The following is a 12,496-nucleotide window of genomic DNA, read 5'->3' on the forward strand; positions in this document are numbered from 1 at the left end:
TGTAGAAATATGAATGTAATATAGTAGAGTGATTTCTGATAAAGACATATAAAGAAAAAAATAAAAGAACAATAGAAACAACCTCTGGCTAACTTAGGCAGAAACAGCATTTATGGGGAAGGTATAGGGGTTTCACAGAATCCTTAGGAGGTCAGAGACCCAGGTTTAGAACAGGGCAGGAATCAAGACAGTGTGAGGATGGGAGGTGTCTTATATATAACAGGAACCATTGTACAGTTTTGTCAAGGCACTTTGAGAAGCAAGAATGAGCTCTGACAAGTTTTGGTGTTTTTTTTTTTTTCTTTGTTTAAGATACAGGTCCAGGAAAGGCATGCCCTGTCAGTCTAGCATAGGCCATGTCTTTGCCACTTGGCTAGGGAAGGAAGGGCCCCTAGATTAATATCCCAGTATGTGTGTCCAATGGAGAAATTGCCCAAGAAGACACAGCTATCATCAAAAGGAGCTGGACCAAATGCTGGCCAGCCATAAAACAAAAATATCTGTTGAGGGTAAGTATGGAAATAAAACATTTGACTGTCTCAAGTACCCATGGAAGTCTTCATGATTTTCAGAAAAAAATTTGGAGGATTAATCCACTTAGCAAATAAATTAATAATATAAATTCCAGGGAATAGCAAAAGCATAGACAAAGGCATGAGGGCATGAAACAGGTGTCTGGGGCTAGTAATGAGTAAAAAGAAGGATTAGTGACCAGAAAGTGGGAAACTTTCCATGCCAAACAAAGAAATCTAGATTTCATTTTCTATTCAGTGGTGATGGACTAGAGAACAATTAAGTATGGTGATTTATTTTTTGTCAGCATTTTTAAATCCATATCACAGCTAAGACCATCTCTGTTACGGTCTTTAGCCATTGGGTGAGCACATAACTTCTTCTCACATCTCTTTAATCTGCGTATTCCTCATGATTAAATCTGGAAAAAACTGTTTAATGCTTGCTAGTGTACTATAATTGGTTTCCAGTATCATCCAGAATCTGTGTGTACTTTCAAACAACCTGAAGAGAGAAGCAAAGCAAGCAGAATTAGCTGATGTCTTACTTTTGTCTGAAAGAAAAACAAACAGTGACCAATTGTGTAATACCATGGACTAAAAATGGTTGAAGCATTTCAGTATTTAGTAGACAATAATTCTGTACTCATTAAAAACTTATGACAAATAGTAGTATCCATATCAGAACAGAAGAGCAGGTTGTAAATTGGATGAGTGAAAACATGTTTAGATTCCCTGATAGTTACATGTCTTGCCTAGTCAGATTAAAAGGAATAAAAGTGAATGAGGAGAAATCACCAAGAGGAGAGAGAAAACAAAACAGATGATAAAAGTCAGAGAAAGAGTAAAGGTTTTTATTAATTCTTTTTTTCTTTCACTCTGCATTTTCCCCTCAAAAGAAAGAAAGAAAGAAAAAAGAAAGAAAGAAAGAAAGAAAAGGAGAGAGAGAGAAAAGAATAGAAAAGCAAAAAATTTCATTTATAATGAAGGCTATAGCTTCCTTATTAGCACCATCCCAGTGAAAAGAGATTCTCACTCTCCCTAACTATTCTGGTACACTGTACCTAGGGAAAGAGCATATTCTTCTTTTCCTGTGAAACCCTTCACCAGTTTATCATCAACCCTAAAACTTCTGGAGGTTGCTTAATCTAATTTGGAATCCAAAGCAGCTTCTGCATAGCAGTAGTGAGAAAAGAGCCCATGAGAGTTAAATCATTTCTTTTCTATGAAAATCTAACTATCCTCTCATTATCATATAAGGTAATTCGTGCCAAAGAGGAAGATCTTGATCTGCATCTTTGAGGGTGTGATTATAAGATTCCTAAGTAGAAAAATCCCTGGGGGGTAGAGAAGTCCTGGGACATTTATCTCTAAAACCTCAAGCAAGCAAGGTAGTATCTGCAGTGATTTCATTTATGACACCCAGAAAAGGGATAGACATACTATACTCACTCCATTGCTTCTTGTTTCCTTACTCTGGGAATTTAGTTAAAGCCATTTTTTTTTTTTCAGGAAGTAGAATTGAGATTGTACACTTAAATGTCGATCTCAGTTTCACATTTTTGTGATTTCGTTCCAGATGCCCCTTTGATATAATAGCTGTGTCCTTACCGTTACCCCTTGTATATGAAAACTGTGTCCTGGTGTCTGGTGAAAAGAGGCATTATTAAGAGATGCAGAATTTGGGACTTAAGTTGAATGTTAGGGTCCTGCTATTCCTAGGCTCTGTTTAACGTCTCTGAAAATCAGGAAGAAACCTTTGGATTGGCAGGAATTGACACGATGGTCAGTTTTAAAAATGCTGTCTTGTTTTCTGTGTATATATCTAATCTTGGAAATTGATATAATTTGAGTTATAGCAAATGGTGACATAGTTCTACTTATTTAAAACTGGATGTGGAGATGATGTGTTTCAATGAGTTTTCATTTATAAGGCTTTATGTATGTGTGTTCATGACAAAAAAGAACAGACTCGAATATCTCACCTCTGATTTTCTCAGAAACGTTCCATGTGTATCCTCATTAACACTAACAAATGCACAGCTGTTTGTTAAGAATGATGATAGGATACAAAATTTTTGTTTTCTTTCTCTTTAAGTTTGTCACTTCCAGTCTCTTTCTTGTTTTTCATCCTATTTAACAGAGACAAATATTCTAATAATAATGATGGTGGTATCAACCCATCTTAATTTAACAGTAAAAGGATAGTGTAATAATATATGTGAGTTATCCTTATCCTAAGTTAGCAAGAAAAATCTCTATATACTACAGCATGTTTTAAATGGTCTTCTATTTAATTTTTTCCCATGAATAGTGTCTTCCATTTGGGAATGATAGTGAATCAAATTCCTAATAGTACTGCTGCACTATAACTACATTATATAAGACTATTAATGAGGATAAATATTAAATTTGAATAGATATTGCAGGTGTGAGACATCAAATGAGAACTCCAAAGGATTAATTTCTACAGAGGATCATTATTTAAGTTCTTTCCAGCCCTGTTGTTCTGCTGCAAAAAACTTACTTTAGCACCTCTCTAGACTGTTATAACATCTGTTGTTCTTGGGGAGAAAAAAAAGACCTTTTTTTTTTCTTCTTCTTCTTCTTTTTGGTCAGAAATGGCTGTGTTATTCTGCAGCATTGGCCCAGAATGCCTTGCAGGGAGTAAGCTGTGTTTTCGTGTTCTGACTAATTAATTCCCATGAGATCTGCTCCTCAGAACCAGACTTACTCGCTCTGAGTCCAGCAGTGGGAAGTACTGCCTTTGGGAAGGTCACTTGACAAAGCTGTACTACTACCCATACATGATGATCATCATGTAAATAAAAAAGAGGGTGAATGATACGATAGTTAAAATCCAGGGAAGTTTTATAAGAGAGAACACTGATCTGAATGATCACTGTTATTTTTATGAAAGTCTTTTGATCTGTCACGATGAGCAAATTTTCAACTTAGAATATCCACTTGCCAAGTTATAATTGTAGTCTTTTAGCTTTGCTTTCATCAAGTTGCTTAATGTGATTAAATTTTATGGACCGGCTAGAAGAACTTTTGGGAAAACTATCAATTCTTCCTGTCATCTCCCTCATAAATAAAATCATTCAATATACATTCACAGAGTATCATCCCTCAACTTACAGCTTCTCCTATGAAATAAATGAGTTATATTTCCAAAATGCTCATTTTCTACATTTGTCTCCTTGTTCCTACATCTGCCTTATAAAAAAGAATTGTTTTTAATTTCTTGGGACTGACCAAGAAAGATAATGAAGTCCTTTCAAAACCTCTTTATGTGTGAAACCCTGAAGAAAACCCTAGAGCCTTCTTACTTCTAGCAACCAATTACTATATACAAAAAACTTTCCCCAATTATGAAGTCCACTAATGCATCCTGCACAGACTCAATTTCACAAACCTTGTTGCAGCGGCAATGTTCACATAATTAACAGGAAGACACTGCATGTGGCCAGACCTTTTGCTAATTGATTAAATGAGTCTATTCCTAAATCAGATTCTAATCACACCAGCAGAATGCTATGGATCATCGCGTCTCTAACAGAATCTGCAGAAGTCCAAAATGTGCATCTACAAAAAAATAAAATAAATAAAGCAATATACTCAACAGAGAACTGCTTCAAAATTGAACCACACACACAATAAAAAATTTAAAAAAGACCACATTGCTGTCTTGAAATGCCACTCTCCCCAGTTGGCTTTCTTTAGTATTCCCACTTCTGTTTGATCCTTGTCCTTTTGCGATTCATTATCCACACCTAAATGATAAAAAACATGTCATACTTTGGTCCTGGCTTCATGATTATTTTAGTTAACAAGCGCCGGATAGTTTGCCTGCAGTTTCCTAGTAAAATACAAAACCTCCCATCTGCTTGTCAGTTTTTCTTTCCTTTTTTTTTTCTTTTTTCTTTTTTCTTTTTTCTTTCTTTTTTTTTTTTTTTTTTTTTTTTAATTCTTAAAGAAGGCCATGGTGTTCCCTAAGGGTTGTGAGAGAAGTTCATCCCATTGAACTGGTCAGCAAGATATCATTAGCTCGTTGTGTACATGAAATCCAGGGGTTAGAGCACCAAGCGTCACAAGCCAGTTTCTTTACCTCCTTGAGCTGATCAGAGGATCAGAGTATCAAGGAAGGATTAGCACTGACTTGGGATTTGTGTGATTGGTTAATTTATTGCGGCAATGGCAGGCCTTTCATCTATGGCAACATTTAATCAGCACAGCCATGGAGGCTATTACCGGTTAGCTCCTTTCTCAAGTCAGCCAGGGCTACACCATCAGCCCTATCACAACTCCCCTGAAATTTCCAAATTATCTGGAACAGGCTTTAGCCTCACAGTAATAAAAATTAGAAGAGATTCCTGATAGCACGGGTGGAAAAGGCTTTCACTTGCACAGGGCAAATTATAAATAGTATGAACGTGCACTTTAAAAAAAAAAATTCTCCACCTCTTAAGAGATGTGCAGGACTTATCACCCCTGCTCTGATCCAAATCCTCATGGTTGAAAATTTATATTAGATTTTATCAGAGAGGCCTAAGTCTAGAAAAATCAATGAAGGTTATCTTTTATGTTGCAGGAACTTGTGGAAATATTGATTTTCATTTTATAGTGAATTTGGAGCATGAGTTGGTAATCACTGCTGAGCCGACCACAATGTTTGCCTACTGTATCTTTTACTGAGTTTTGCTCAAGTATTTAAGATAGTATATTCCTGTTGATTTTAGTCTATAGGGTACAGACAGATGTTCCTAAAACATAAAGTTGGGCTTGATAATAAAAAAATACACTCAAAAGCTTTGTATCTACGATGATGAGTTTAGTATTTGGAGTCCATAGTTTGTCTATTCATGGTGGATTTGGGGATAAAATATACTCTGAAATTATTGTAAAGTATTTCTTTTTTGCTTCCTTCAAGTTTACAGACCAGGAGAAGATTTTTTAAAAAGTAAAAAACAAAACAAAACAGAACTGCGCACATACAAAAAGAGATGATTTGAAACACTGAATTTCTACTGAGAAAGAGAAAGAGAGATTTCACTTTTTTCAACAAATTAGAGTGTCTTGGTAAATGACAAATACTGTCCAAAATGTTCCTCCTGTTGTACTTTCCATGTGTCTTTATTCATTCCCTTGAATTTACTAATTTATTTTTATTTCACCCTTATTTTCTTTTACTTAACTCAAAATGCTTTATATTGCTATACACTAAACAGCTTTAAGGAACAATTGCTCATTTCTGATGTCTTTAAAATATTAAATCATCTTTATGTTTCATTTGTTACTATTTTTGTGGAGTAAGATGTGTGGTGTTATCATGGTTTAACAGTAACGCATATCTATGGTTTTTATAGTGATAATCTTAATTCAAGAAGAGAAACTTGTTTATAAGGAATCACCCTACGATAGGCTCACGCATGTTTGTCAGTGACTAAATCCTTCAGACTTTAGCATGACTGTTGCAGCATTTTGTCAGATTTTCTGAGAAAAATAATGCCTTTTAATATTCACTATGGATATTTTAAAATACAAACCAATTCAGCCATTCTTCTCTTTTATTTTGTGCTAAGTACTAGATCGTCATTTAGTATCAGCTTTAGTTTTCTTCTCCCAGCCCAACAGAGTGCAATGACGAACTCCCCTGGCTTCCATGGGTGAGCTGTCTTCCTCCTCCCTCTTGCTTAGCGGTCATTCCCCTGAACTTATGCTTGGCAGCCGGCAAAGAATCATTTCTCTCAATCACCACCTAAAGCCATGCTCTATACTGCAAGGCTCTGGGGAATAGCCAACAGTCTTTTTATTCCTCAGAACATACCCAAAAGATGTCTAAGCCAAGGAATTAACAAGATAGCATATGAAAACGCTGAGCCCAGTAGCTGGCACGTGGTAGAGCCTACAGATGGCAGCTACTAGTTCCATTATTGCTCGGAAAAGTCTGTGAGGGCACTCTAGAGAATTCATCACCTGTTCCCTGGGCTTGTCCCCTAATTAACTGGATTTGGACATGTCTATTCATGGCCAACCTTAGGTGTAATGATGACAAAATTGTTCATTTTCTCTCTCTGCCCTGTCCTCCTTATTCTTTTTGTTCCCCCCATGCTCTTATCCCTTCACTTTTCCGTACCCTTCAGTTCTAAACTAGAACAAATACATCTGAAAGGAAAGATAGTGGCATGATCCATTTTTGGATGTAGCCCTCTTGCCCTGTCTTTTGTCCCCATTACGCTGCTTCTACATCGGAAACAGAATGTCGAGACAGGTTGGCACAGAGAATGCTGAGGCTTTGTAGAAAGTCACACTGTTGATGATGGTGCCTGGATTTTAGACCTAGGTTTCTCTCTTTTAGATGAGCATTGTTGTGGTCAATGAGAATGTATTAAGGACCCTTGGCTGGAAGCAATGGGAAGGCAGTTGAACCAGCTTAAAGAAAAGGGAAAAATTTACTAATACAACTGTGAAATGTCTTACGGAGATCAAGGGGAGGAATTCACTGGGCTTCATGATTCATTACTACCAGAGATTCTCAAAAGCCATCAGGATACCTTCAAGGTTTGTTGGCTCCTGATTTCTCCTACTTAGCTCCATTTTCCTTCCTTTTACTTCCAGATGATCCTTAAGTGAGAAGAAGCCTCTGTCCTCACAGCTCATGGTTGTACTTATCAGTGACCTATGCCTTTGACTCTTTAAATTCTATCATGGAGAACACTATAGAAGGGACTTATTGTCCTAGGACAGAAAAAGGGCCTATCCCTGGACCAGGGCTATAAGGTAAAGGAGAAGCAATTCTCAGAAGGGTAGAGATTCTGGGCAATTTCATTTTGTATCTACTATAACTGGAGACAATGTAGATTTTCCCAAATCCCATGACCTCTCATGTAGAAAACTTAAGATTTAGTTTATTCTGTGGAAACAAATTATAGGAAGGTAGATTTTGATTGGTATCAATATGGGATGTGTTTCCTTATAAATTAGTGAGTTTATTTCTTTGCCTACTGGAAATCTTCAACTTTGAGGGAAATAAAACCTAATAGTAGTAGTTGCTACTACTTTTATTTCCTACTTGTCATACTCTCGAGGACAAAGGTTTATTCACTTGAACCTGGTCCAGGTAAATTTCAAGATTCTAAAATAAAGATTCATCAGGTTTGTAGTCTGATAAAGGTTTATTACTATTGCATATTTTAAAGTGAATTAAATTAGCACATGAAATGCCTCATGTGTATGATGTACATGTGTGTCTGCCTGTGATGAATTTGACTTTCTTCTCATTTTGGCCAAAAATTTGACGTTTGTATGCACTAGCACTGAGTATTTTACATAGTATAGTTTAGGCTAAATTCTGATAGGTATTATTTGACAAGTGACCCTTTCAAACCACAGAAGTTTTGAAGCATTCATGGCTTTTCCATCATCATTGTCATTGCATGCACAAAACTCACAGATTAGATATCTTTAAAATCAGGTTGCATTTTACATGATATCCTCTCCAGTTGAGGAACTTATTCCAGACAGCTTACTGATAAATTATTTTCAATAAGTTTTATTTTCGTCTAAACAACAAACTAAACTTTGTTTGATAGACTTATAAGTGTACTGTGATACATGGAGAATTTTACTATGATATATTTCATGATTTTTGCATTGTAGAGTAGTATGCATCCTCTCTCCATATGGTAGCTCTTTGCTTCCAAAAATTTTATGGTGTTAGGCAATTGCAAAGGGATTCTATACCAAAAGGTGCTTCAGCTTTGGTTATTTCACGTAAAATAAGACTTGGCATAGAGCATGTTACAGCAGCGGTGTACAAATCTAGATTTACGCAGATTCTTGCTTACAGTGTATAGGAACGCTCAAATGTTTTGTCACTGAGTTATTATGAAATATGGTAGCATAAATCTTTATAACATACCAATTGATTTAGTCTAGAGACAGAATAAAAACTTCTATCAAGGATATTAATGTACAATGACAAATGGTTCTGCCAAATTAACAATACAGAGTAACTGTGGTAAGGACATATATCTTTGTGAATGAATATGGTCCCCCCCACCAAAGTGTGACTGTTAATTGTTAGATATTTTCTTCCTCTAGTAAATGAGAGTGGCTCCAGTTGTGAATGATTAGTCCTACCAAAATTTTCATACTGCATGGCTCTGCAGTGGTTCTCATCTCTATATTTAAATATCCAGAAACTCTTGGAAACTATGGAAATCATGATCTTTTGTATTAGTGCTGGCATGACCCCTAGCAGTATCATTCACCAGCAGTGATCGTCACTAACTTTTTTTCAACTTCAGTTTCCTTAGCCATTCAAAAAAATAAAAGTGAGTGGTGGAAGTCCAGGTTCTTACCTTGGTTGGCTGTAAAGACTTAAGTGAGTCTTGTTTTGCTTAGCTTATTACTCCCTCTGCCTGAAATACTTTTCTAACTTGGTTAGAAAAGTATTTTCTATTTCACCTTATGGGATGCATTTTTCTCAGTTTCCATGGCTGACAAATTAACTTTTAAATGCTGGTAAAATACCAGGACTCAATCTTGAGATTCTACTCTTTTCCTTAGGTGATCTCATACCCTAGGGCTTTGACTGCCAGAAATAAACCAATGATGGCTAAATTTAAATCTCAACCCCAACCTCTCCTCTGAATTCCAAATTCCTATTTCTAATTGCCTACTTGACATCTCTGAATAACAATAAAGATGTAGAGATCAGAACTCTAAACCAGGGATCCCTGGGTGGCGCAGCGGTTTAGTGCCTGTCTTTGGCCCAGGGCGTGATCCTGGAGACCCGGGATCGAATCCCACGTCCGGCTCCCGGTGCATGGAGCCTGCTTCTCCCTCTGCCTGTGTCTCTGCCTCTCTTTCTCTCTCTCTGTGTGACTATCATAAATAAATAAAAAAAAATAAAAAAAAGAACTCTAAACCATAAACCCTAAGATCACTCTTCTCTGTGTCTTTTGATAAATGACACCATTTATTTTGATAAAAATAATTCACCCAGTTGTTAAGACTCCAAACCTAAGATGCATCCTCGATTCTGCTCTTTTCTTCATTGACTTTATATCCAGCAAGCCAGTGAAGTTCATCTTCAAAATCTGATCACCTTCCCCCACCTCCATAGTGAGCATTCTGATGGAGCCACCACCGTCTCTCACCAGGGGTCCTAGCAATCTTCTAACTCATTTCCTTCCATTCATCTAGTGTCCCCTAGAGACTATTTTCACTTGACAGTCAGAATGTTATTGTCACACGCCAGTCACAGCATGGTATTCCTCAAACCAGCCACACTCAAAGTAAAATCTGAACTCTTTAGTGTGGCTGGCAAAGCCCTACTTGATATAGCATTTTCCTCACTCATCTCTTTCCACTGTTTGCCTTGCTGACTCCACCATGGCTACATTGGCCCCCTTGCTTTTACAGAATATGCTAGATTCCAGCCTTCATGTCTGCATTTGTTATTCCTTCTGCTTGGGACATTTCACCTCTAGGTATTCACATGACTCAGCACAGTTATTCCATCACATACACAGATGCTCTCTCTGCATCAGGGCCTTCTATAGACTATTTAAAAAATAGAAACAAACAAAAGAAACTCTCTCTCTCTCTCTCTTTCTCTCTCTCTCTCTCTCTTTTTAGAGAGGGATAGCTTATGTGCAGTGGTGGGGAGGGACAGAGGGAGATGGAAGAAGAGAGACTCTTATGCAGTCTCCACACTCAGTGCAGAGCCCCACTTGGGGCTCGACCTCATGACCTGAGCCAAAATCAAGAGTCAGACAGACCAGCTGAGCACCCACATGCCCCTCTCATTATCTCTTTTTATTCTGCTTTATCTGAAATTACATTTATTTACTATTGTTTTATTTTTATTTTTTTAAATTTTATTTATTTATTTTTTGTCCCTAACAAGGGAGAATTCTAGAAGGAGAGATACCTCTTACATTTCTCTATTTCACCAGCACCTAGAACACACCCAATAAATACTTGTGGAATATATAAGTGGATGAAATAACATTTTTAAAAGATTTTATTTTTATATTTTTTAAGCTTTTTAAATTTAAACAAGCTCTATACTCCATGTGAGACTCAAACTCACAACCCTGAGATCAAGCTCCTCTGACTGAGCCAGTGAGGCACCCATAAAGAGATTTTAGCGTAGTGCTTGGAAGTTCAAGAAGTGTTCATTTTCAGGGTGCCTGGGTGGATCAGTTGGTTAAGTGTCTGCTTTCAGCTCAGGGCATGATCTTAGGGTCCTGAGATCGAGCCCTGAGTTGGGCTCCCTGCTCAGTGGAGAGTCTACTTCTTCTCTCCCTCTGTTCCCCCCCACCCACCCATGCTCTCTCTCTCTCTAAATAAAATAAAATCTCTAAAACAAAAAGAAATGTTCATTTTCATTCCCTTTCTCATTCTTGAGTGAATTACTTTGAAATAGCTCCTATATAAAGCTCTAGTTTGCATAGTCATTTTGCTTAAAACATTAACAATGTTCAGAATCTCTATTTGGATTTAAGATACTAATGCCATTGCAAGGCAACTGAGATAGTGAAAAAGTTTGACACAGGTTCAAATCCTTACTTCACTACTCTTTCATTTATTGACCATAGAGGAGTCAGGACATTTCTGCAACCCAATTTTATCACCAAAAAATGTGATTAATAATTACCATTAAAGAATTTTCCTGTAAAGAGAAAATAATACATTTGTTTACCTTATGCAATATTTGAAATAGAGTAGATACTTAATAAGTATGACTTGTATCCAAAGATAGTAATTCCTTCTAAGTTAATGTTCTCAACAAATTAAATTAGCAACTGGATCTGTTGTTTTCATCTATATCATTAATATAATTGATAAATAATCCGAGACAGAGGACTGACAGTTATAGATTTCTAAACTCTGCTGTTGAGCCATGAGCAACCATTCTTTAAAAAATCCTTTGTAATTAGGTTCTGTGTTGATTTGGAAAAAGTGTATTTTAGTATCTTTTAGGGCTTTTTGAGTATTTCATGTGAAATAGTTTTTTAATCTAAAGAGAATAAAGATTTGTCATATCAGCCTGATTGGTTTCTCATTCTTCTAGGAGAAAATGGGGTGAGAAAATTATATTGATTTGTTAAGATTTGTCCAATGCAACACTACAATTATCTTTAATGCTCTCCATCTTCAAAAATATATAAATGAATTTGGCATAAATCACTTAACTATTCTTCGGGCATTTTTCTTGACTGCCCAGCACAGTTTTAGGTTGAAGTTTATGTTTTGCCTGTGAGCACTTTCTTGGTCCTCTTGCATTTCGTGTTGCTCTGAATCATGATTGTTGGGGTCTGCAACAGAGTTTGATATTTCTCAAAGTACCTTGTTTGTAAGCCCTTTAATTTAAACACTAATCATTATCCTAAGTATTATTTCATTTGTTCTTTCTCTCATTAAGTGACTTCTTTTTCGTCTCACATGTGATTTATATTCTAAGTATATAAACCAGAGACTACAAAAAATAAACAAAAAGTAGTTGGTGTGTGTGTTTATACAAAGATAAAGCAAATATTTATCAGCCATTTTCATGCCTGCTTTTAAATATTATCTCTCTATCTTCCAAAGAGGGCATATTTTATAATATTGATTTCCATTTTTACTTTCTAGTCTTGGTTATGTGCTTTATCAATTTTTGTTGTGTATGTGTCTTTTTTTTGGATTTTATATATTGTAACTTGAGTTGGTATAATATGTTGATTGAAAGCTCAGGCCCGGGCAGCCCCGGTGGCCCAGCAGTTTAGTGCTGCCTTCAGCCCGGGGTGTGATCCTAGAGACCCGGGATCGAGTCCCACGTCAGGCTCCCTGCTTGGAACCTGCTTCTCCCTCTGTCTCTCTCTCTCTCTCTTTCATGAATAAATAAATACAATCTGAAAGAAAGAAAGAAAGAAAGAAAGAAAGAAAGAAAGAAAGAAAGCAAGCTCAGGCCCTAAAGTCAAAAGCCT

The 12,496-nt window shown here is 36.6% G+C and overlaps 1 protein-coding gene and 1 long non-coding RNA gene across 9 annotated transcripts in view; one reads left to right on the forward strand and one right to left on the reverse strand.

Annotated features, from left to right (window-relative positions):
• Positions 1–12,496, forward strand: part of ZFPM2 (zinc finger protein, FOG family member 2) — a 457,190-nt gene that overhangs the window by 260,218 nt on the left and 184,476 nt on the right. The gene's annotated exons all lie outside the window — the stretch shown is intronic.
• The window catches only part of LOC140603685 (uncharacterized), an 87,231-nt gene continuing 75,099 nt past the window's right edge, over positions 365–12,496 (reverse strand). The window contains exons 5-6 of one of the 2 annotated variants that reach the window (XR_012006641.1): positions 2,498–2,644; positions 365–1,017 (exon numbers count right to left, since the gene is read on the reverse strand). This is a non-coding gene — a long non-coding RNA (uncharacterized lncRNA). The remainder of the gene's footprint in view (positions 1,018–2,497; positions 2,645–12,496) is intronic. The other variant, XR_012006640.1, reaches the window with a different exon arrangement.

This window comes from Canis lupus, chromosome 14, assembly GCF_048164855.1.
Source record: "Canis lupus baileyi chromosome 14, mCanLup2.hap1, whole genome shotgun sequence".
Lineage (NCBI taxonomy): Eukaryota > Metazoa > Chordata > Mammalia > Carnivora > Canidae > Canis > Canis lupus.